This window comes from Ictidomys tridecemlineatus, chromosome 12 (genome assembly GCF_052094955.1).
Source record: "Ictidomys tridecemlineatus isolate mIctTri1 chromosome 12, mIctTri1.hap1, whole genome shotgun sequence".
NCBI classification, from domain to species: Eukaryota; Metazoa; Chordata; class Mammalia; order Rodentia; family Sciuridae; genus Ictidomys; species Ictidomys tridecemlineatus.
Window position 1 is genome coordinate 12,103,585 of NC_135488.1, and position 22,463 is coordinate 12,126,047.

Here is a 22,463-nt window from a genome sequence, read left to right on the forward strand (position 1 = left end):
GAATGAGTACTTGGTGTCATTTTCTAAAGACCGCTTTTACTCAGTGGTAGCTTTTAATATTGAAATGACACTCATCACAACTTAATATTAGGAGAGAAACCATCATATCTGCTTCCTAGAGTCAGAGATTTCAGGATGAAACAAACAAACAAAAAGCACACATTTCTCTGTAAGGACATTAAATTTTCCTAAGGATTTTGACTTTCTTGTCAGTTTAACCATTCTTCCCAATGTCTTTGATACTCATTTAAAATAAATGTTAAGGAAAAGGACCATTTTATCCCTTGCATAAGTTGAGGAAAGAGAATGAACAGCTCATTTTCCTTTCCAATGGTGCACCACTCAAATCAGGACACAATGGAGTCATCAAATATATATTCATTTTAAACATTAGTAAAAATAATTCCAAAGAGGTTTCTTACTTTATAAATACTTTTTGGGGGTTAAATTTAGAGACTGATAATGAATAAAATTGATAAAAGACAATTGAGTCATGATATTCACAATAGATATTTTATTTTACTTTTTAAAAAATCACATTTTAAAATCTTTATTTTCTATTTTAAAGAATCAAGAATAACAACACTCTTATGAAATAGTAAAAATATCTTATTTTTAATTTGGAGAAAATTTTATTTTTGAATTACCTTAATTTAATATGTACAAATATTTATACACTAAATGAATAAAAGGAGCATCTAAAAGAGTCTGATACTATGTATAATATATAGCAATTTCTGTTTATGCTGAATATTGTATATTATGCCATATTTATTCTGAAGATATTTTGGGATAACCTATAGTTTGGTAGTCACGGAATATATTGGCAATAGAATAATTTTATATAAAATTGATTTATATTCTAGATTTCTCAGTTAATTTTCTTTTTCATGAATAAATTTTATAATTATTTTTTCTACTTTCACATGTACTAAAAATGATATGACTATTCGAGACCAAAGAAACAGAGAAAGACATTTCAAAGCACTCACCATCAAATGCTTCCCCGAAAACCCATGTGTGAACATTGCTTCACTGGGAGAAGAGCTTCAGCACATGAGCCACTGGGGCAAATCCTGATGCAAACTCCAGCAGTGTCTCTTTAGCAGGTCCAACCTGAACTGAGACATTCTGGAGTCCAAGGTGCTTTTTCATTGAAAGGTGGTAGTTTGGTTTAGTTCCTATGCACAGTCTTTCCTTAGGAAAGAATCATTGAGGAAGTCTTTGGTAGAACTGTAGCTGGATCAGAGGGCTCTCAGGTCTATGGCTCAGGCCTGACCCTGGCAGAGACTCTCAGGTGTTGCAAGTGTCCTGTGGTGTACCCCTTGAGAGTCACTTACCACCCACTGGCCCTCTCTCTTCAGAGCTGAAGATCCCTGACAAAGGAAATGTCTTTTATTCCATGAATACTCAAGTCAAATATGACTTCAGAGAAACAACCCACCAGCAAGTGAGACAAGGTAAAGGGAAGGAAGATAAACACCCTCCTTATTCACTCTTTCCTCCTGGTGCCACTGCACATCCACACGAGGAGGTAAAACCCCTCAGCTCCTGGATATATGTTCTAGGAGCCCCATAGAACAGGCTGGGGTGGGTTACAGTTTCTGGGCTTTGCTGATGTTGCCATATCCCACAGTTCTTCAAATCAACTTTGGAGTCCTCTGCAATAAAACCTAGGTTCATGGCCACCAAATGGATCAAGAAGTCCAGTGTCACTGGAGTCATTATTTGCAGATCCTTAAGGACCTTCTACAATAAGCGGGTGGGAGACAGCTGTTTGGTTCATTTCAGCTCAGAGGAGCAGAGCAGAAAAAAGTACAAGAATGTCCTGGTAAGCCTGGCAGCAGGGGTGTCTCCTGGTTGGCCCAGGGCAGGAAACTAACACATATCAAAGGCCATTTAGAATTGAAGCTTCTGGATGGTCAGGAAGGACAGACAGAAAAAAGAGAGAGGTCAATGTGAAGGGCTTGACCTGAGATGAGGGAGAGCACCAGCATGTCCACCCCACATCTGGGGGAGTCTGTGGTTTAGATCCTGTGCATAATCTTCCTTCAGGGAAGAATAACTGAGGAAGTCTTTGGTGGAACTGTAGCTGGATCAGAGGGTTTTCAAGTCTGTGGTGCAGGCCTGCCCTGGCGAGACTCTCAGGGGTTGGGGGTGTCTTGTGGTAGAATCCTTGAGTGTCAGCTACCAATCCTCTCCACCTCTCTCTGCAGAAGTTGACCATGCAATCATCTATTTCTCCATGCATCCTCAAATGAAGTATCATTTTCTTGTAAGAAAACATCCCACCATGAAGAGGACCCAGGTCAAGGGAAAGGAGGTAAGCACCCACCTTATTCGTGCTGACTCCTGGTGCCATTCCACATCCACATAAGTGATAAGAAGCCTCATATGGACATATGTTCCAGAATGCCCGTAGAGCAAACTGGCAAGTTGGGGTGGCGTTCAGTTCCTGGGCTTTGCTGATGTCCATCCCCCACAGTTCTCAGAATCAACTTCCAAGTTGTCAAGGCTGCTTTTAAACAAGCAGGTGGGAGACACTTGCTTGATTTGCATCCGGTTAGAAAAACAAAGCCAAAAGAATGCCAAGACTGTCCTGGTAAGCCTGGGAGCAGATGTGTTCCTTTGTGTTTACCCCTAGGCCGGGAACACTCATCCAATACTATGGACTACTCATGCCCTTTTGAATTGGAGCTTCTGGATGGTTAGGAAGGATAGATGGGAATAAAGAAGAGAGAGGTCAGTGTTAAGGGCTTGCCCTGAGATGAGAGAGAGCACCAGCATGTCCACCCCCGTGTCTGAGGAAGTCTGTGTGTCAGGTGGCAGTGTGTAGGCCAGAAGTGCGGGGGAAATATGGGTGGGCTCCGATTCAGTTCAGTAAAAAAGATATCTTAAATGGTTTCTAAGCATGTCAGAGACTCACCTCTGTGTAGAACTTTTCAGGAAAAATGTTATAAAATCTCATAAAGCAACTCCTCTCTTCTAACCCATTTGCAATGCAAGGAGCCTGCATCATACCAGAAGTTAAGTTCTTTCTTCTCGTGTCTTCTTGAAATGAATCACTACCACTTCGTCGAAGTAAAGAAGATGCCTGGTTTCCCAGGTGCACAGCAGTGTTTGAAGACACCCTGTCTTCCTTAAAACCAAAGAAGAAACAGCAGTTCATTGGTGGGGCACATGGATTAGAGTACATCATCAATGATCTGTCCTCCCTGGAACCTTCTACATGACTATCTTCCACACTCAAAGACCAGGAGACCATGGCGCTGATAACCAGGAAGTCAATAAGGAACATGAACAGAGCAGCATAGATTGCAGAAGGTGGCACACCAAGGATCTGCAGCACAGCTGCTAGAACACAAGAGCTTAACTTCAGTATTAACTTTCTGCCAACTACCAAGTACGATATTAGCGTCAACCACAACATGCAGACATCCAAGTAGCAGGTGACACTCAACATCCATTCACAGAAGTGGGAACTATCTGCATTGGAACAAGGAAGTATCTTATTCTTATTCATAAAAATAATCAGGAAACAAAGAATAAAAATGGGTGGAAGACTTCACATTTCACCATTATATATCTGCTGGAATTCCCTATAAATAATAATATATTTTAAAAACAGTGTTCTTTACTTAATTTTTATGTATGCTATATACCTACCTAATGCTCTTTTGGAAAAGTTTACACTGACTTTTTTTTTTGTGTGTGTGGTACTGGGGACTGAACCCATGGCCTTGGGCATGCAAGGCAAGCACTCTACCAACTGAGCTAAACCTCCAGAGACACACTGACTTTTAAAAAACTAGCATTTGCTTGTAAATATTACTGGCTATGTCAGGCACAGCTAAGTGAAAAGTGGGACTTGTGGTATTCAGAGAATGCAATGCTGTAGAACTGGGGTTCCTGATTCATAAACAGTATGTGGCAACTATGAAAGCCATGAAGGCAGAAGGAGTAACGAAGCTGACTGAACAGATAACAAAAGGAGATACTGAGGGATATGCCAAACTGAAGAACATGTTCAAGCCAACCATTGGTATGTGGGCTTGTGAGCCTAGATCTTCTGTTTCGAAAGAAAAGAATACAGTGTTGATGCAAAAATATCTAAGAGTTAAAAGTGGGTAATTAAATAAAATGCCATCAAAATACACAACTGATAAAATGAGCTGCCAATTTGTGAATTTAGCTCAAAGAGAAAAACAGATGTTTATAAAGAGAGAAAACCTTTGTCTTGTCCAGGATGCTTACAAATATGTTTCATTTAGCTCAGATGCAAATAACTTTAAATAGATTTCTGATTTCTGAATGAACCTATTAAATATTATACTACACAAATAACAAGGTTTTCTTTATAGAGTATTCTTTTATTCTTAAAGCCTCACATATAAAATATCTCAGAGAACATATGAAGGGAATAAGCCAAAGGATGAGAAAATGGCTAAAACCCATTCTCAAATGTGCACATGTAGCCTGAAGATTAGGAAAAGTGACCAGACACATTGTGTATTCAATACTGCACTGAGGCTACAGGTGTATCAGTATAGCTATCCTGATAGTGATGGCACCAAGTCACTAAACATGCCTAGCTTTCCTCAGAAATATGACGCAAAGCCAACAGCCTCAGTTTGACAGCACCTAAATGTTTCCTAAAACAATTACTGTTATGGTTTGGATGTGAGGTGTCCCCCCAAAGTAAGACAATGCAAGAAGGTTCAGAGGAGAAATGATTGGGTTGTAAGTATCTTAACCCAATCAGTGATTTAATCCCAATAGGGATTAACTGAGTAGTAACTGAAGTGGTAACGGGTGGAAAGAGGATGTGGGAATTGGGGAGTAGCTTTAGGTTATATATTTGTTTCTAGAGAGTGGAGTCTTACTCTCCCTGCTTCTTGATCACCAAGATGTGAGCTGTTTCCCTCTGCCATGATGTCCAGCCTCATCTCAAACCCTAACAAATGGAGCCAGCCTTCTATGGACTAAGACCTCTGAAACCTCAAATAAACTTTTCCTCCTCTATAATTGTTCTGGTCAAATCCATTGGTCACAGCAGTGATAGAGCTGACTGAAACCACCATCAACCTATTTAATCCACTAATTAATACAATACCACATTACCACTTACTCCAGAAAATACAATTTTAAACTGACAACCATTTGCTTTGATACCATTACTTCCATTTCGTTACCCAATGATGATGAATTCAATACTTCAAGTGATACAGTTTTATTACAGAATGTCTAAGATCTTATATTTTAGCTCTGCCCATGTTATTGTTTAATTATTTTATAAATAATAAAATATAACATCCAAGATCTGTTAAGTCAGATTGTTGTGAACATTTCTGTAAGTCATAATCTACTCAGATACTTTCTATGACTCACCAAACACAAAGATCTATGAAGTATTACAGTTGCCATAAATGAATTTATCACCAATAGCCTTGATAGTCAACAAGAGCTTCACTAGCTGCATGGGTACTTGGCACCCATCCAGCCCTGGTAAAGCAGAATCTGTAGTTTTATAAATTCCCAGGGGAGTTGAGTAAACATCGCAGCCAAAATTTCCAGCAAGGAACATTCTGATGGTGACTCGCATGTTACTAACAGAGTTTCTTCTTCTGTGAGTAGATGTGACAGACCAAGATGTCAGTGAAGAAATTGTGCATATTAAAATTAGAATAAGAAAACTATTTCCAATTAATGTCCACCTATGCATGGAAGCAGTGTCAGAGGATATGTGATTAGGAATGCATAAAACTCACTATGAGTGTCAAGAAAAAACCTTTATTACAATAGGCAATTTAACACTGACTCCCTAAAATCTTCTAAAACATTTCTGTGATCACATTGTAGAACACCCCTTGACCATAGTTCACACACAGCTCACAGTTTTCAGTATTCGTTGTGAGTCTTATTCTGTGATTCCAGGGAAATTAAGCACAATTGCTATTCACAGTTTAGAGCATTAGCCCACCACAGACACAGTGGTCAGCCTAGGCCCTTCTACTTTCCCTCTCCTCAGGGGATTCCCACAACCACAGTGGTGTCACAGGGTTGTGTGTTCTTCTGATGAACAATCAGTGGCCATGCTGGAACTGACCTCAACACCAGATCAAGCTGGGCCCAAGAGTCACTAGTCTTGGGTACCTTGTCAGAAACATAAAATATCTCCCCCTGCCTCCTGCCACCACATGATATGGCTACTGCCATGGTCTGGGGACATTTCTATCAAAGTTAGAAATACATTACAATTCCTTTGGGTCAGATCTATGGGATCTCCCCATTAGATGTCTAGCTGACTTAGATGCCCTGGCTAGAGCAGGAGTTCTGGATAGAGCTCTGGACACAATTCCATACTGAGACATTGACCAGGTACCTTATGTCATTGTCTGGTAAACATTTCAATGAACTGAACTAGTTGATGTTTAAAACTTACTAAGAATAAAAAATGCTTCATTATTCCCAATAAAAACAAAATAGTTATCAATTGCCATGTTAAAAATGATTCAAAGTTCAAGGCCAACCTCATAAACTTAGCAAGTCCCCATGCAACTTAGTGTCACCCTAATAAAAAATGAAAGGGTCTGGAGATGTGCTCAGTGGTAAAGTACTCCTGTGTTCCATCCTTAGTGTGAAAATTAAAAAAGAAAAATGAGTTGTTTCTGGAAGGTTGACCATTTGTGAGATAACTGTTCTTTTTACTAACTCATGATATCTTACTGGTTATTGTAATTAATTCATTTCAATATCCTTTCTACCCTCTTTTGTATCAAGTCTTCACTTTTCTCTTGACTCTGATTGTAGAATATAGAACATGAAACTCAGAATCCAGCAGAACTTATTGGAAAGAAATCAGATGACAAAGTTCCAGATAAAGGTATCCATTATACCACATTTGATGTTAAAAAGCAGAATCCATGCCAAAATATTCATCATGTCCTGCTGAAATCATGATATAATTTATGCCTCTATCATGGAAAAAGGTTTTCATATTTTCTTTTGGTCAAAATAATTTTTAAAAAAAATTGCTGAATCTATTATTGATTCCAACATGGCGGCGGACACGGAGAGATCAAGTCTCTGACCTCTTCAGCTGTGCAGGCATAGGGAGTCGTAAACAGCCTAATTCTGTTTGCTCAGGATCACTAGGCAAAGCTGAGCTGACGTGGATCTGGAACGAGCAGTCTGGGCCTCTCAGAACACACACTGAACCTGGATCGGCTGAATTCAAGCTCCCGTTCGCCTGCTTCCCGCAGACAAACAGCTGTGACTCAGCACTAATCCATCCGGCTGAAACAACCGGTCAGCCCTTCTGATGCTACGGAGGTAAATGCCCACCGAGCCTTCATAGGTAGTGGCCACAGGTTTGAAACGGGGCTTGGGAGAGACAGTAAGGACCCACCCGTTGCATTGGTCACCCGGCAAAGGGAAACGAACTGTCACCATTTGCAAGAGATACCACCATAGCAGACAACTGACGTCATTAGACTGCGGCGGAGGAGATAACTTCATTGAAACCTGCGGCTACAGGTGTGTAATTCCCTAGCCTTCCCTCTCCACACATCGGGGAAACCTTAAGGGCCAATCTCAGCTCTCCTGTAAGGGCCCCTCCCAGCTCTCCCGTGAGCACGGTACCCAGTCAGAGGAAATTAGAGGTGGCGCAGGACCCGCGGCGAGGGACTACCGCTCCCACCAGTGCTGACAGCTGAGGTCTCTTGCACCAGCTACCGGGGGTGTGGCTACCGGAGGGGTAGTAAAATTCGCTGAGGATTCTCAGCCCCAAGCTCTACAATCTTAGGGTCTGAGGGAATGACAAACTGGAAGAGTGTGCCCAGTCATTCATGACAACAGGGCTCCCGGGAGCAGCATACCTGGTGTGTACCCAATATTGTGGTGAGTGGCACCCATGAGAGGGGCCTGGCTAGAGGAAAAGTGGGGAAGTGACTAGACACAAGAGGACGCCCTAGGCACCCAGGATTGGAGACTCGCCCAGTCTGTGAGGAGGAGCTGCTGCACAGTGATTGATTTCTGCGTATTGATAGGAGAAACTTGGCCTGGTGGTCACAGCGCCACTTACTGGAAGAGAAGTTAATCAAACTCTAAGACTGCATTTATTAGTTTTTTTTTTGTTGTTGTTGTTGTTTTTTTGTTGTTGTTGTTTTTAATTTTGATTTGGGGTCTTCTTTCATTTTTATTTTTCTTTCTTGTTTTTTTAATTTTTTTTTTACAATTTTTTTAAATTTTTTTTTCTTCCAATTTTAATTTTTTTATTATTTAAAAATTTTTTTTCTTTTTTTATTTCCTATTTTTTTCTTCTTTTGTCTTTTCATTTCTTTTCAATTATCTTATCCCCCCTTCCTTGAATTCTACCTGCTTACTCTCATTCTCTTTAGTGACTTTTTCCCTTCCCTTCTAATACCTTTCCTCCCAAGCATCAAATAAATTTATAGGAGTAAACAGTAACTCAGCAGTCAAACAGAACAAGAAGTAACATGAGCAGCTTCAAAAAGCAAGGAAGAAAAGGAGTACAAACAATGCAGGACAGCCTAAATATTCAGGAGGACCTAGAGTCATCAGAAAAATGGTCATATAAAGAACTCAAGGAACACCTTAGACAGATGGAATGGAACCTTAAAGAGGATATGAGACAGCAAATTCAAGCAGCGAAAGAACACATTGAGAATGTATTACACAAACAGATAAAAGAAGAAGTTAAGCACCTTTATCAGGAGATAGATATTATAAAAAAGAATCAAACCATAATCTTAGAAATGAAGGAAACTATAAACCAAATTAAAAACTCAATTGAGAGTATCACTAACAAAGTGGGGCAAGTAGAATCCAGAACGTCAGATAATGAAGACAAATTATTTCATCTTGAAAAGAGTCTAGCCAACTCAGAAAGGCTGGTAAAAAATCACGAGAAAAACATCCAAGAGTTATGGGATAACATAAAAAAGCCAAACTTACGAGTCATCGGGATAGAAGAAGGTACAGAGATTCAAACCAAGGGAATGAGTAACCTGCTGAATGAAATAATTACAGAAAACTTTCCAGAAATAAAAAAGGAAACAGATATACAAATTGAAGATGCATACAAGACATCGAACACACAAAATCACAGTAGACCAACGCCAAGACACATTGTTATGAAGATATCCAATATACAGAACAAAGAGAAAATATTAAAAGCTACAAGAGAAAGGAGACAGATTACATTCAGGGGTAAACCAATAAGGTTAACAACAGATTTTTCATCACAGACACTGAAAGCAAGAAGGTCATGGAACAATGTATTTCAAACACTGAAAGACAATGGATGCCAACCAAGAATTCTGTATCCAGCAAAATTAAGCTTCAGGTATGACAACGAAATAAAAATATTTCATGATAAACAAAAGTTAAAAGAATTTGCAGCCAGAAAACCAGCATTGCAAAGCACTTTGAGCAAAACACTACACGAGGAAGAAATGAAAAACAATAACCAAAACCATCAGAGGGAAGTGCCTCGGTAAAGACAGAGGGCGAGGGGAAAAATAATCATGGAGAAACAAACTAAATTTTTTTTAAAAAAAGATAAATAATCAAACATGGATGGAAGTACAAACCATATATCAATAGTAACTCTGAATGTTAATGGCTTAAACTCTCCAATAAAGTGACATAGGCTGATATCATGGATTAAAAAAACAAATCCAACAATATGCTGCCTCCAGGAGACACATCTGATTGGAAAAGACATACACAGGCTGAAGGTGAAAGAATGGGAAAAAATATACCACACACACAGTCCTCGTAAGCAAGCAGGGGTGGCCATCCTCATATCGAATAAAATCGACTTCAAGACTAAGTTAATTAAAAGGGATAAAGAAGGACATTATATACTGTTAGAAGGAACCATTCACCAACAAGACATAACAATTATCAATATTTATGCACCAAATAATGGCGCTGCGACATTCATAAAACAAATTCTCCTCAAGTTCAAGAATCAAATAGACCACAACACAATAATTATGGGTGACTTCAACACACCTCTATCACCATTGGACAGATCCTCCAAACAAAAGTTGAATAAGAAAACTATAGAACTCAATACCACAATCAATAACCTAGACTTAACTGACATATATAGAATATATCAACCATCATCAAATGGATATACTTTTTTCTCAGCAGCACATGGATCCTTCTCAAAAATAGACCATATATTATGCCACAGGGCAACCCTCAGTAAATATAAAGGGGTGGAGATAATACCATGCATTTTATCTGATCATAATGGAATGAAACTGGAAATCAATGATAAAAGAAGGAAGGAAAAATCCTACATCACATGGAAAATGAACAATATGTTACTGAATGATCAATGGGTTACAGAAGACATAAAGGAGGAAATCAAAAAATTCTTAGAGATAAATGAAAATACAGACACAACATATTGGAATCTATGGGACACAATGAAAGCAGTTTTAAGAGGAAAATTCATCGCCTGGTGGTCATTCCTCAAAAAAAGAAAAAACCAACAAATAAATGAGCTCACACTTCATCTCAAAGCCCTAGAAAAGGAAGAGCAAAACAACAGCAAATGTAGCAGAAGGCAAGAAATAATTAAAATCAGAGCGGAAATTAATGAAATTGAAACAAAAGAAACTATTGAAAAAATTTACAAAACTAAAAGTTGGTTCTTTGAAAAAATAAATAAGATCGACAGACCTTTAGCCATGCTAACAAAGACAAGAAGAGAGAGAACTCAAATTACTAACATATGGGATGAAAAAGGCAATATCACAACAGATGCTACAGAAATACAGAAGACAATTAGAAATTATTTTGAAAACCTATATTCCAATAAAATAGAAGATAGTGAAGACATCGATAAATTTCTTAAGTCATATGATTTGCCCAGACTGAGTCAGGAGGATACACACAATTTGAACAGACCAATATCAATGGATGAAATTGAAGAAGCCATCAAAAGACTAACAACCAAGAAAAGCCCAGGACCGGATGGGTATACAGCGGAGTTTTACAAAACCTTTAAAGAAGAATTAATACCAACACTTTTCAAGTTATTTCAGGAAATAGAAAAAGAGGGAGCTCTTCCAAATTCATTCTATGAGGCCAACATCACCCTGATTCTGAAACCAGACAAAGACACCTCAAAGAAAGAAAACTACAGACCAATATCTCTAATGAACCTAGATGTAAAAATCCTCAATAAAATTCTGGAGAATCTAATACAAAAACACATCAAAAAAATTGTGCACCATGATCAAGTAGGATTCATCCCTGGTATGCAAGCCTGGTTCAATATACGGAAATCAATAAATGTTATTCACCACATCAATAGACTTAAAGATAAGAACCATATGATCATCTCAATAGACGCAGAGAAAGCAATCGACAAAGTACAGCATCTCTTTATGTTCAAAACACTTGAAAAACTAGGGATAACAGGAACATACCTTGACATTGTAAAAGCTATCTATGCTAAGCCTCAGGCTAGCATCATTCTGAATGGACAAAAGTTGAAGGCATTCCCTCTAAAATCTGGAACAAGACAGGGATGCCCTCTGTCACCACTTCTATTCAATATAGTTCTCGAAACACTGGCCAGAGCAATTAGACAGACGAAAGAAATTAAAGGCATAAAAATAGGAAAAGAAGAACTTAAATTATCACTATTTGCAGATGACATGATTCTATACTTAGAAGACCCAAAAGGGTCTACAAAGAAACTACTAGAACTAATAAATGAATTCAGCAAAGTGGCAGGATATAAAATCAACACGCATAAATCAAAGGCATTTCTGTATATCAGCGACAGAACTTCTGAAACGGAAATGAGGAAAAACACTCCATTCACAATATCCTCCAAAAAAATAAAATACTTGGGAATCAACCTAACAAAAGAGGTGAAAGATTTATACAATGAAAACTACAGAACCCTAAAAAGAGAAGTAGAAGAAGATCTTAGAAGATGGAAAAATATACCCTGTTCATGGATAGGCAGAATTAACATTATCAAAATGGCGATATTACCAAAAGTTCTCTATAGGTTTAATGCAATGCCAATCAAAATCCCAATGGCATTTCTTGAAGAAATAGATAAAGCAATCATGAAATTCATATGGAAAAATAAAAGACCCAGAATAGCAAAAGCAATTTTAAGCAGGAAGTGTGAATCAGGCGGTATAGCGATACCAGATTTCAAACTATATTACAGAGCAATAGTGACAAAAACAGCATGGTACTGGTACCAAAACAGGCGAGTGGACAAATGGTATAGAATAGAGGACACAGAGACTAATCCACAAAGTTACAACTATCTTATATTTGATAAAGGGGCTAAAACCATGCAATGGAGGAAGGATAGCTTCTTCAACAAATGGTGTTGGGAAAACTGGAAATCCATATGCAAAAAATGAAACTGAATCCCTTCCTCTCGCCATGCACAAAAGTTAACTCTAAATGGATCAAGGAGCTTGATATCAAATCAGAGACTCTGCGTCTGATAGAAGAAAAAGTTGGCTCCGATCTACATATTGTGGGGTCGGGCTCCAAATTCCTTAATAGGACACCCATAGCACAAGAGTTAATAACAAGAATCAACAAATGGGACTTACTTAAACTAAAAAGTTTTTTCTCAGCAAGAGAAACAATAAGAGAGGTAAATAGGGAGCCTACATCCTGGGAACAAATTTTTACTCCTCACACTTCAGATAGAGCCCTAATATCCAGAGTATACAAAGAACTCAAAAAATTAGACAATAAGATAACAAATAACCCAATCAACAAATGGGCCAAGGATCTGAACAGACACTTCTCAGAGGAGGACATACAATCAATCAACAAGTACATGAAAAAATGCTCACCATCTCTAGCAGTCAGAGAAATGCAAATCAAAACCACCCTGAGATACCATCTCACTCCAGTAAGATTGGCAGCCACTATGAAGTCAAACAACAACAAGTGCTGGCGAGGATGTGGAGAAAAGGGTACTCTTGTACATTGCTGGTGGGACTGCAAATTGGTGCGGCCAATTTGGAAAGCAGTTTAGAGATTCCTGGGAAAGCCGGGAATGGAACCACCATTTGACCCTGCTATTGCCCTTCTCGGACTATTCCCTGAAGACCTTAAAAAAGCATGCTACAGGGATGCTGCCATATCGATGTTCATAGCAGCACAATTCACAATAGCTAGACTGTGGAACCAACCTAGATGCCCTTCAATAGATGAATGGATAAAAAAAATGTGGCATCTATACACAATGGAGTACTATGAAGCAATAAAAAATGACAAAATCATAGAATTTGCAGGGAAATGGATGGCACTAGAGCAGATTATGCTTAGTGAAGCTAGCCAATCCCTAAAAAACAAATACCAAATGTCTTCTTTGATATAATGAGAGCAACTATGAACAGAGCAAGGAGGAAGAGCAGGAAGAAAACACTAACATTTAACAGAATCATGAGATGGGAGGGAAAGGGAGAGAAAAGGGAAATTGCATGGAAATGAAGGGAGACCCTCATTGCTATACAAAATTACATGTAAGAGGTTGTGAGGGGAATGGGAAAATAAACAAGGAGAGTAATGAATTACAGTAGATGGGGTAGAGAGAGAAGAAGGGAGGGGAGGGGAGGGGGGATAGTAGGGGATAGGAAAGGTAGCAGAATACAACAATTACTAATTGGGCATTATGTAAAATTGTGGATGTATAACCGACGTGATTCTGCAATCTGCATTTGGGGTAAAATTTGGAGTTCATAACCCACTTCAATCTAATGTATGAAATATGATATGTCAAGAGCTTTGTAATGTTGTGAACAACCAATAAAAAATAATAATAATAATAATAAATTGCTGAATCTTTCAGAAGATTTGGAGAGTTTTCTGTGGGTCAGAAAGATAACATATGTGATGAACAAGTCAGTGAAAAGAACTATTTAAAAAACAATAAATGTAACAAAAGTGTTTCATCAGCCACTACAGGAAAGGGAAGTTTGTGGTCTAAAACCACAAATCACCTTTCCCAGTTTCCCTCCAGAGTTCTGGCTGATAAGGTAAAAATACACAAAATTTAGCCAGAGGTGGTAAAGACACTTCACAGAAGGCTTTATATATCAGAAGGATTCATTCATTCAAAGATACTTATTGAGGGGTCGTTGTGTACTTGGCAATCTTCAAGGTACAGTTTAAGGCAATGAACACAATCAAACTCTTTTCTTGTGAAAATTACATTGTAGTGATGAGAAAAATGAACATGAATAATATATGTTAACTGGATGTTTTAAGATGACACAGGGAAAGGTACTAGGGATTGCAATAAAAGAATTAAAGGAATCTCCTTTATTCTTCCTCAAAATTATACCTTCGACTTCCTAGGCTTGGTCAGATGATATGTAACAGGGAACCAGAAAAAGACAACAGAGGCCTCTGACCACTTATTCTTCACACAGTGGTCTCAATGCCCAATACCCTTGGCCAGCCAGGCAGTAGCCTCTCCCTGAGTCACAAACCAGTCTCCCATTGATTTGGGTTTGAATGAATGGAATCACAAGGCCACCTGCCTCCTGGCTATTGGTGAACACAATGAAAAGAATAGGCCAACTCTGGACAGGGCAGACGGGTGAGAGGGGAAGAGAGGGCACAGGGTGATGTGGAATGATGGGGACAGCAATGATGGTGAAATGTGATAGACATCATTATCCAAAGGACATGTATGAAGACATGAATCGGTGTGAACATACTTTATATACAAACAGAGATATCAAAAATTGTGCTCTATGTGTGTAATAAGAATTGTAATGTTGTAATGCATTCCACTCTCTCGTTGTTTAAAAAATAAAATCAATTAAATATTTTAAAAATAAAAAATAAATAAAAATAAAAAAGAAGTATATGTCATAATAATTGGAACTTAAATCTCATGAAAGAGAAATAAAAACTCATTCTCAGGGCCCAAATGACCTGGAGAAGAGGAAAACTGCAACTTCAGGCTGTACAGGCTGGCATGGGGGGAAGGGAGGTTATGAACCCCTCTAACCTTCCATGTGGAGGAAAAGAAATTCTAAACATGAATCCCCTCTAACTGTCCTCTACAACCTAAGGGAAGAGTGGAGGAGGAAGTGAATTTCACTGAGGATGATCAGAATCCCACACACATGCTCTCCAAAACACTAAGTTATAATCCCAGGACCACAGAAAATTCCCTTTCTTCGACATCTTACCCACACATTACTCAAGGCCTATGTATCTGAATTCTTTTAACAAGTACATCATGTCCAGATTTCAAGAAAAAATTATTAGGCAAAAATCACAGCTTGTAGAGACAGTGCATGCATCAGAAGCCAGACTCAGATGGCAGGCAATGATCAGACCAGGACTGTCAAGCAACTGTGACTCATAAGCCAAGCCTGATGATCTGCTATTTCTGCCTATCCTAACTCAGGTCTTTGGGAAAAGGGGTGAGGGAACTGAGAGAAAGGCAGGTAGAGGGAAGAGGCCTCATTAGCATGAGAGGAAAATACACCTCCTAGGTCAGGGAGAGAAAATATTGAAGGGACATGAGTAACTAAAAATAAGTAAAACTGAGAGGACCAGGAGACCTGTAAGTTTCAGGGTTTAATCAATGCTTAACTTGTATATGTACTGCACTAGAGGAGAGTTAGGAAAAAGACAAAAGGCTGGTCAATTTGTGTGTTCATTGCACATTCTAATACATATTATGTCCCATGTGAGCATGTGGCTTAATAAACATTTTTCTGATGTCCATCTGTTACAATTCGGGTATGAAGAATTGTAACAGATGGACACACACACACAAAGCTTCTATGTTAACACCACAAATTTTCAGAAGTGAAGTGATTGGATTGTGAGAGCTCTTACCTAAAGAGTTCATCCTAGTTGGAATGACAGGGTAGTAACTCTAGGCAGATGGGATACTACTAGAGGAGCAGGGTTACTGGGGCTGTGCCCTGGCAGGATGTGTTGAACACATGTCCCCTTCCCACTTCTCTTTGCTTCCTGATCCTACTATGCGCTGAGCAGCTATTCTCTGCTGGGCTCTCCTCCATGATGAGCTGCCCCACTCCAGAGAAATCGAGTCAGCCATCTAAGTAGGGACTGAGTCCTCTGAAACCATGTGACCCCAATAAACTTTATCTCTATCAGTTGTTCTTATTGGCTGCTTAGGTGACAGTGGGGAACAGCAAATGACTACAACAACAACAAAAAATCCAATAGACTGGAGGCAAGTACCAAGATTTTACATAGGTTTGCTAGATTATGGGTCCCCCTGCTGGACACAAAGGATGCAATAATTCTGAATCACCAGATCCTCCCAACCACTTGGAGTCACCTATAGGGATTAAATCTGGAAAACCAAAGTCCATTTGAAGAGGATTAAGAAAAAAAAAATCCCATAGACATTTCCTGTCCCTGGAGTGTTATGCAGTGGATGCTTGCCTCTTTCTATAGAGTCATGCTAATTCTCAGGCTTTTAAGTTAGCCTCATTTGGATAAGACACATCCAGAGTGCACATTTTCCAGCACTATCTGGAAAGCAAAGATTTCTGGACACATGTACTAAGTCCCCAGACATTTGGGCTTATGGAATACTAAACAATGACTAATTGATGAGTCAATAAAGCTGTCCAGGTCATGTTTACATCAAAATTGGAAAACATCTTGATTATTCCAATTAGTGAAAAAATGCACACGGACACAATGTCAGATATAAGGAATCCTTAGTCAGAGGAACATTTTTGCATATAATTCAAAACAGAGAGAGAAAGAAATGCAACACTCATGTACCCACTGCTTAAGATATCACCAGCACAAGGGGAAGCCAATGGATACAATCTCAGAGAGCATTCCTTTTCCTTCTGTCTGATATTTGTGATTCTCATTCCCATGTAGTTTTGATACTTATTATAACCAAGCTTACAGATTTAAATCATCATACTATAGATATATATTCTTCCCCATATTTCTTTTTCTGTTGGACACTATGTCTGGCATATTCATCCATGTTCAAACAGAGTCCTGGTTCTTTCACTGCAGTTTAACATTTCAGAAATGAGTAGAATAAACCCGCTTCTCTCTTGGTTTTATCATAAATCATAATTTATTTAGATATCAATTCCCCTATTGCTAGGTGGTTAGGCTGATTCCAAGACTTTGCCCTACCCTCAATGCCACTCTGATTATTGCGACCATGTTGCCTTGGGAGTTTATATCCAGTTTTCCTGGGTATAAACCAAAGTAGGAAATTCCTGGGTCACAGTGCTATATATTTACATACAGCATGACCAGATATTGAACAAAGGCAAAGTAGATTGAACCAGTTTACACTCCCAAAGTTGAGAAAGGTAACCTTTTCACTTCTTGACTGGTCAGTGGTTTAAAGATCTCATTAAAATTCAATACTTTTTTATGATTCTATACCCTTAATATGAATTCTTGTTTTTCAACACTTTCCTCTTTGCAGACATCATTGCCCACACTAAAATACCCTCCTCCCTTTTTAGACCTTAACGTTATTTCACATTCAAATATCTCCTGCTCTTTTTCCAGTAGAGAATGTCATAGACTATAAACCTAAGATATACAGAAATATAAATCTTCAAATTTTTCTATAATTAAGCTTCACTTCTGACTATGAGCCTCATGTTATTAAAAAATAAGAAATCAGGCTGAAATCATGTCCTGGTGAATATGATTAAGTTGACTATTGCTAAATCACTTTGAAAATTATTACCCAAATTCAGAATTTTACCATTCCCTCTCTGTCTTCCAAGGAGAGAATCTATATTAAGGGATGGAAAGGTAATAATTGATGTTACTGGGGAAAAAAACTGCATTTAGAAACATGGAGACTACTTGGAAAGAAAATCAGACCAAGATAAAATGGGACAGCAGCAGCAAAGACAGTGAAGGAGATCAAACAATTTTGCCCCAACTGTGAGCTGAAAACCATGCCAGAAAGGTAAGACATTTTATATAGAATCTACAGCTAGTCAGCCTCCACAGAAGCAATTAAATAAATCCAACTTCTGCCTATGTATAAGGAATTACAAATAAAACCCAAGGGAATGCCTCTGAAATAGGTTTTCTCAGTAATTTTTCTAAAAGGAACTCATTGAGGGATCCTTGCTGGATGAAGGCTATGGAACACCCTTAGTGGGGTGGAGCTGACCCCAAAGAAAATGGTTCCCAGGCAGTGCTAACCCCACCTCATGCTACAGTCACCACAGGACTCAGGTGAGGGCCAGCCAATTGACACCCTATCCCCTTCAGGGTAAATGGTAAAAACCAGTGATCTGCAGGAGCCAGCATAGAAGCTTCTAAACCACAGAATGCCTGGCCAGCCTGCACCCACAGGTCCTGCACTTGTACATAGCTAGAAAGCACTTAGCACTGCTACACAGAAGCCCCACTGGAGGGAAATAGGTGCACAAGTTCAAAGCTGCCAGTCTCAGGAGCTCAGATAAGAGCAGGTAAACGGACACCCCACCCTAGTCACATATTGATACCCAGGTGATCCTCATCAGCTAGGGTGTGGCTATTATGCCACAGACCACCCACAGAGAGCTGGCATTCACAGGGCCCACAGTTGCAGTCAGACACCAAGGCTACTGCTACTAAGTCGCCCCTGCAGAGGGAATCAGTGCTCAATGTTCCGCAGCAGCCAGGGACAGTCCTGCACCCCGTACTCCTGCCTCCAAGGGAAACGCCAGCAGATGCAAGGCCCTCCAAGTATGCAGACTCAGGATGCTGGGCTGACTATCAAGCACCAAGTGGCAGGAAAAATCACAGAAGCCAGGGAAGTAGCTCCTATGATCCAGCACCTCTAAGATGGTCCATGGCTACAAGCCCCAGAATTGCTAGTCAACTTGATTCTCATTCAAACACATGAACTCACAGAAGGCAATGTCTGAGGAGAACCCCCAAGCAGCCAGCGGAGAACACTGCACAAACACAGCAGCAGTATACCCCACAAAAAGGTTCACAGAGGAGCATCACACAGAAAACAGCCACCACCCAGTGTGCCCAGATATAAGCCCACCAACCTGCATCCTCTGCACTCCAGAGGATGCAAAACTCAATTCATAAAGGAGAAAACATAACTTTTCAAGCCCAAGTTCAAGGTTTAAAAACTCAGCCAGGAACTGCATGAAAAGAGAAAGGGAGAAAACAGATGAGTCCAGACACTAGATGATGTGGAGCCAGATCCCATTGCTGCAGATGAGGCTGCTCCCATGAAAGCAGCAAAAGTTCCTCAAGACCTGGAGAACTTCAACATGAAATGCAGTTTAGAGGAGCAGAACATACTTTGGGCAATATCCTTTTACAATTATTAAGTTGTCAACAATTAAAACCTAATGAGAAGTGAGAAAACCTATCGCTGGAGTGGATATGGATCCTTAGGTTCCCCATACATTACTAGTTGAGGTGAAACTTATTTCAAATACTTTGCCATTTGGCAATATCTTCTAAAGCTGAATTGTCATAAATTTTCATGCAGCAATTCATCCCATTTTCCTGTGAGTATACTTTGCACATTCATAAAGAAGACACATATTACAAAGTTCATGGCCAAGTACTCTAATTGCATGAACTCTGGCATGACACCAGTGCCAGTAAGCAGTGTAGCAATCATGGTGAAGTACAATGATACAGATGGGCTTTAGGGAAATAGTAAATGCAAAAAAAGCCCTAATACATCAGAAACAACATGACATGCTATTCATGAAGTTAAAAACTAACATAGAAAAACATTTTCAATGATACTTACAGATGCAACGAAACTTCACACAAGGCAAAGAAATCATGAGCATGAATTTAGGATGATGGTTACCTTGAGTGTGGAAAAGTAGTGGGTGGGATAGGAAGGGGTGGAGACCACAGAGGAAGATGCATATCATTTTTTACATCCTAGCCTTTCTTTTGCATTCACAGCTGATTCAATTACAAATATTTCACTATGATGGAATCAGAGACTGCAAAAGTAAAAGTCAACTTTAGAAAACATGAACTTATTACTTCAGAAAGACAGAACATATTCTATATTTTAAAGATATATGAAAGAATATTCAGATATCAAGAATGAGCTTTTTAAAATTAAACATTTAAATCCCAAAATAGAGTGGTAAGAAATCAGAAGTCAGTGACATTTCTTAGACAAAATGAAAATGAAAATCAAATGGACAGGGCCCCTGAAAAGGAGCCTGCCATTCTCCTTGTCTGCAAGGGGATGCTGTGACATAGGCCAGGCAGGGAGAGTGGTGGCCCAGAGCAAGGCCCAGACAGAGCGCTGGATGGGCATTGCTTGTAAAATGACTGCTGTGGGTCAGGACGACAACAACCAATTGCCATCTGCATTAATAGTCATTAGGAAAATATCACTCACAATCATTTTTCTACCTCTATTTTGTGACTGTATTCCATTTCCCATGAGCAAGGTCATGGGCATGTGTTATTCTATGCTTCCTCTGTTTCTTTGGGCTCCAGGACTGGAAGCTCTCTTACCATAGGGTTTTTTTTTTTTTTAATTCGGTATATGTGACAGCAGAATGCATTTGGATTCATTGTACACTATTGCAACACAACTTTTTATTTACCTAATTGGACATGATGTAGCATTGCACCCTATGTTACTCATCCATGTACCTGGGGGAATAATGTCCATCTCATTCTGCCATCTATCCTGCCCCTATGCGCCCTCCCTTCTCTTCCCTCCTCTTTGGTCAAAATTTCTCTATTTCTCACATTCTCCCCATTTTGGATCAGCATCCAGTTCTCAGAGAGAACATTCAGCCTCTGGGTTTATGGGATTGGCTTACTTCACTTAGCATGATAGTCTCCAACTCCATCCATTTACCTGCAAATGCCATCATTATATTTTCTTTTAATGCTGAGTATTAGTTCATTGTGTTTATATAGGACAATGTTTTTGTATCCACAGCAGAACATCTAGGTTGCTTCCACAGTTTCGCTATTGTGAATTGAGTTGTATAAACATTGGTGTGGCTGCGTTACTACAGTATGCTGGTATTAAGTTCTTTGGTTATACATCCAGGAGTGGGGTAGCTGGGCCAAATGGTGGTTCCATTCCAAGTTTTCTAAGGAAAGATAGGGTTTTGAACTGGCCATTGGTCACCTGATGGTACTCCATGGGTTCCTCCAAGCCTGGCTTGCAGCTGCCTCCCCCCATTCTCTGGGATGAGCCAGATGCTCAATCGTGTCATCTGCAGTAAAGATGGCTTTTCTATGTCCTGTTCCTCATCAGCTTGCAGTGCTGGGTCTGCCCCCAAGATGTAACTGAGCAGTGGATGCACCGGCATTGCTCCAATGTCCTGCTACCTCCTGCGATGGAAGGAATATCTCTGAGGTTTGTTGTATATCCACCCCTGCCCCTGCATTTGCTGTCTCTCTTTGAAGTCTTAAGTACCCTCATTCCACTTGTTCTAACTTGTTCCCCTTCTCCAAAACAATGACTTTTCTACTCTGATAAATACCCCTCATTCAACACCCACATTTGCAAGTTGCTGCAAAGACGAAAAAATTAGGTGCTGTGCTAAAATTCTCAGAACAGATGCTCTAGCATTAAAAATGCTGCAGAGACACTTGGCTATACCACGAACTAGCTCTGCCATTGACTTCAGATCCTTCCCTGCTAGGAAAGGAGGCCAAGTGCTATCCAGGTGCAGCTAATAGATTTATCTCTGTTCTCTGGCTTTGATTCTTCAGAATCAAACACACACACATTCTCTCTCTCTCTCTCTCTCTCTCTCTCTCTCAATGAAATACAATTTGGACCACGGCACATATATCAATATGTTAAATACTAATTATTTACAGAAGAAGGTTCTAGACTGTGTGTTTGCTTGATGTTGTTTTTATTATTTTCTCAAGAGGCTAGGAGCAAAGAGGATCCTGTGGCTGTCCTCCTTAAAGTCTTCCTTGGCTCTTCCTTTCTGGCAAATCTCATGGGTTGTACAGCCAGGAAGGGGAATGACTTTGGAGACTAGAGCTAAGGACAGCCCAGCCTGTGAAATCAGATTTGGTGTTTTCTGGCACAGTTTGGAACACTGACCACCTGAGTCCAAAGATTTGTCCAGAGTGTCACCTTTGAAAACACTTGTCTTTACACATGGAAGGCACATCTTCAGGGAAAGATTAAAAAAAGGAAATGTGACTTATAATTACTGTTAAGCATGTGTTAACATGGCCCTTGATGAATGCCAAATTTATGCCCTTTTTCCAAACCACACACACACACACGAAAAAAAATTCTAACACTTAAAACATCCATGATATCTTATCAAATAATATTCAAAAATAGGTAAAATTAAATGTATAGCAAAGGAATTTCAGAATAAGCTGCTGAATTTATAAAATGAATCAATTTTTAAAACACATCAATATGATGTCTCAGGATAAACTATATC

General features: G+C 39.4%; 2 long non-coding RNA genes across 2 annotated transcripts; one reads left to right on the forward strand and one right to left on the reverse strand.

Annotated features, from left to right (window-relative positions):
• Positions 1-499: 499 nt before the first annotated feature.
• Positions 500-3,392, reverse strand: LOC144369036 (uncharacterized). Its single transcript, XR_013428456.1, has 2 exons — positions 2,927-3,392; positions 500-2,700 (listed from the first exon to the last, which is right to left on the reverse strand). It is a non-coding gene; the product is annotated as an uncharacterized LOC144369036 (long non-coding RNA).
• Positions 738-5,573, forward strand: LOC144369035 (uncharacterized). The gene is made up of 3 exons (XR_013428455.1): positions 738-1,460; positions 2,217-2,323; positions 3,007-5,573. It is a non-coding gene; the product is annotated as an uncharacterized LOC144369035 (long non-coding RNA).
• Positions 5,574-22,463: the final 16,890 nt, after the last annotated feature.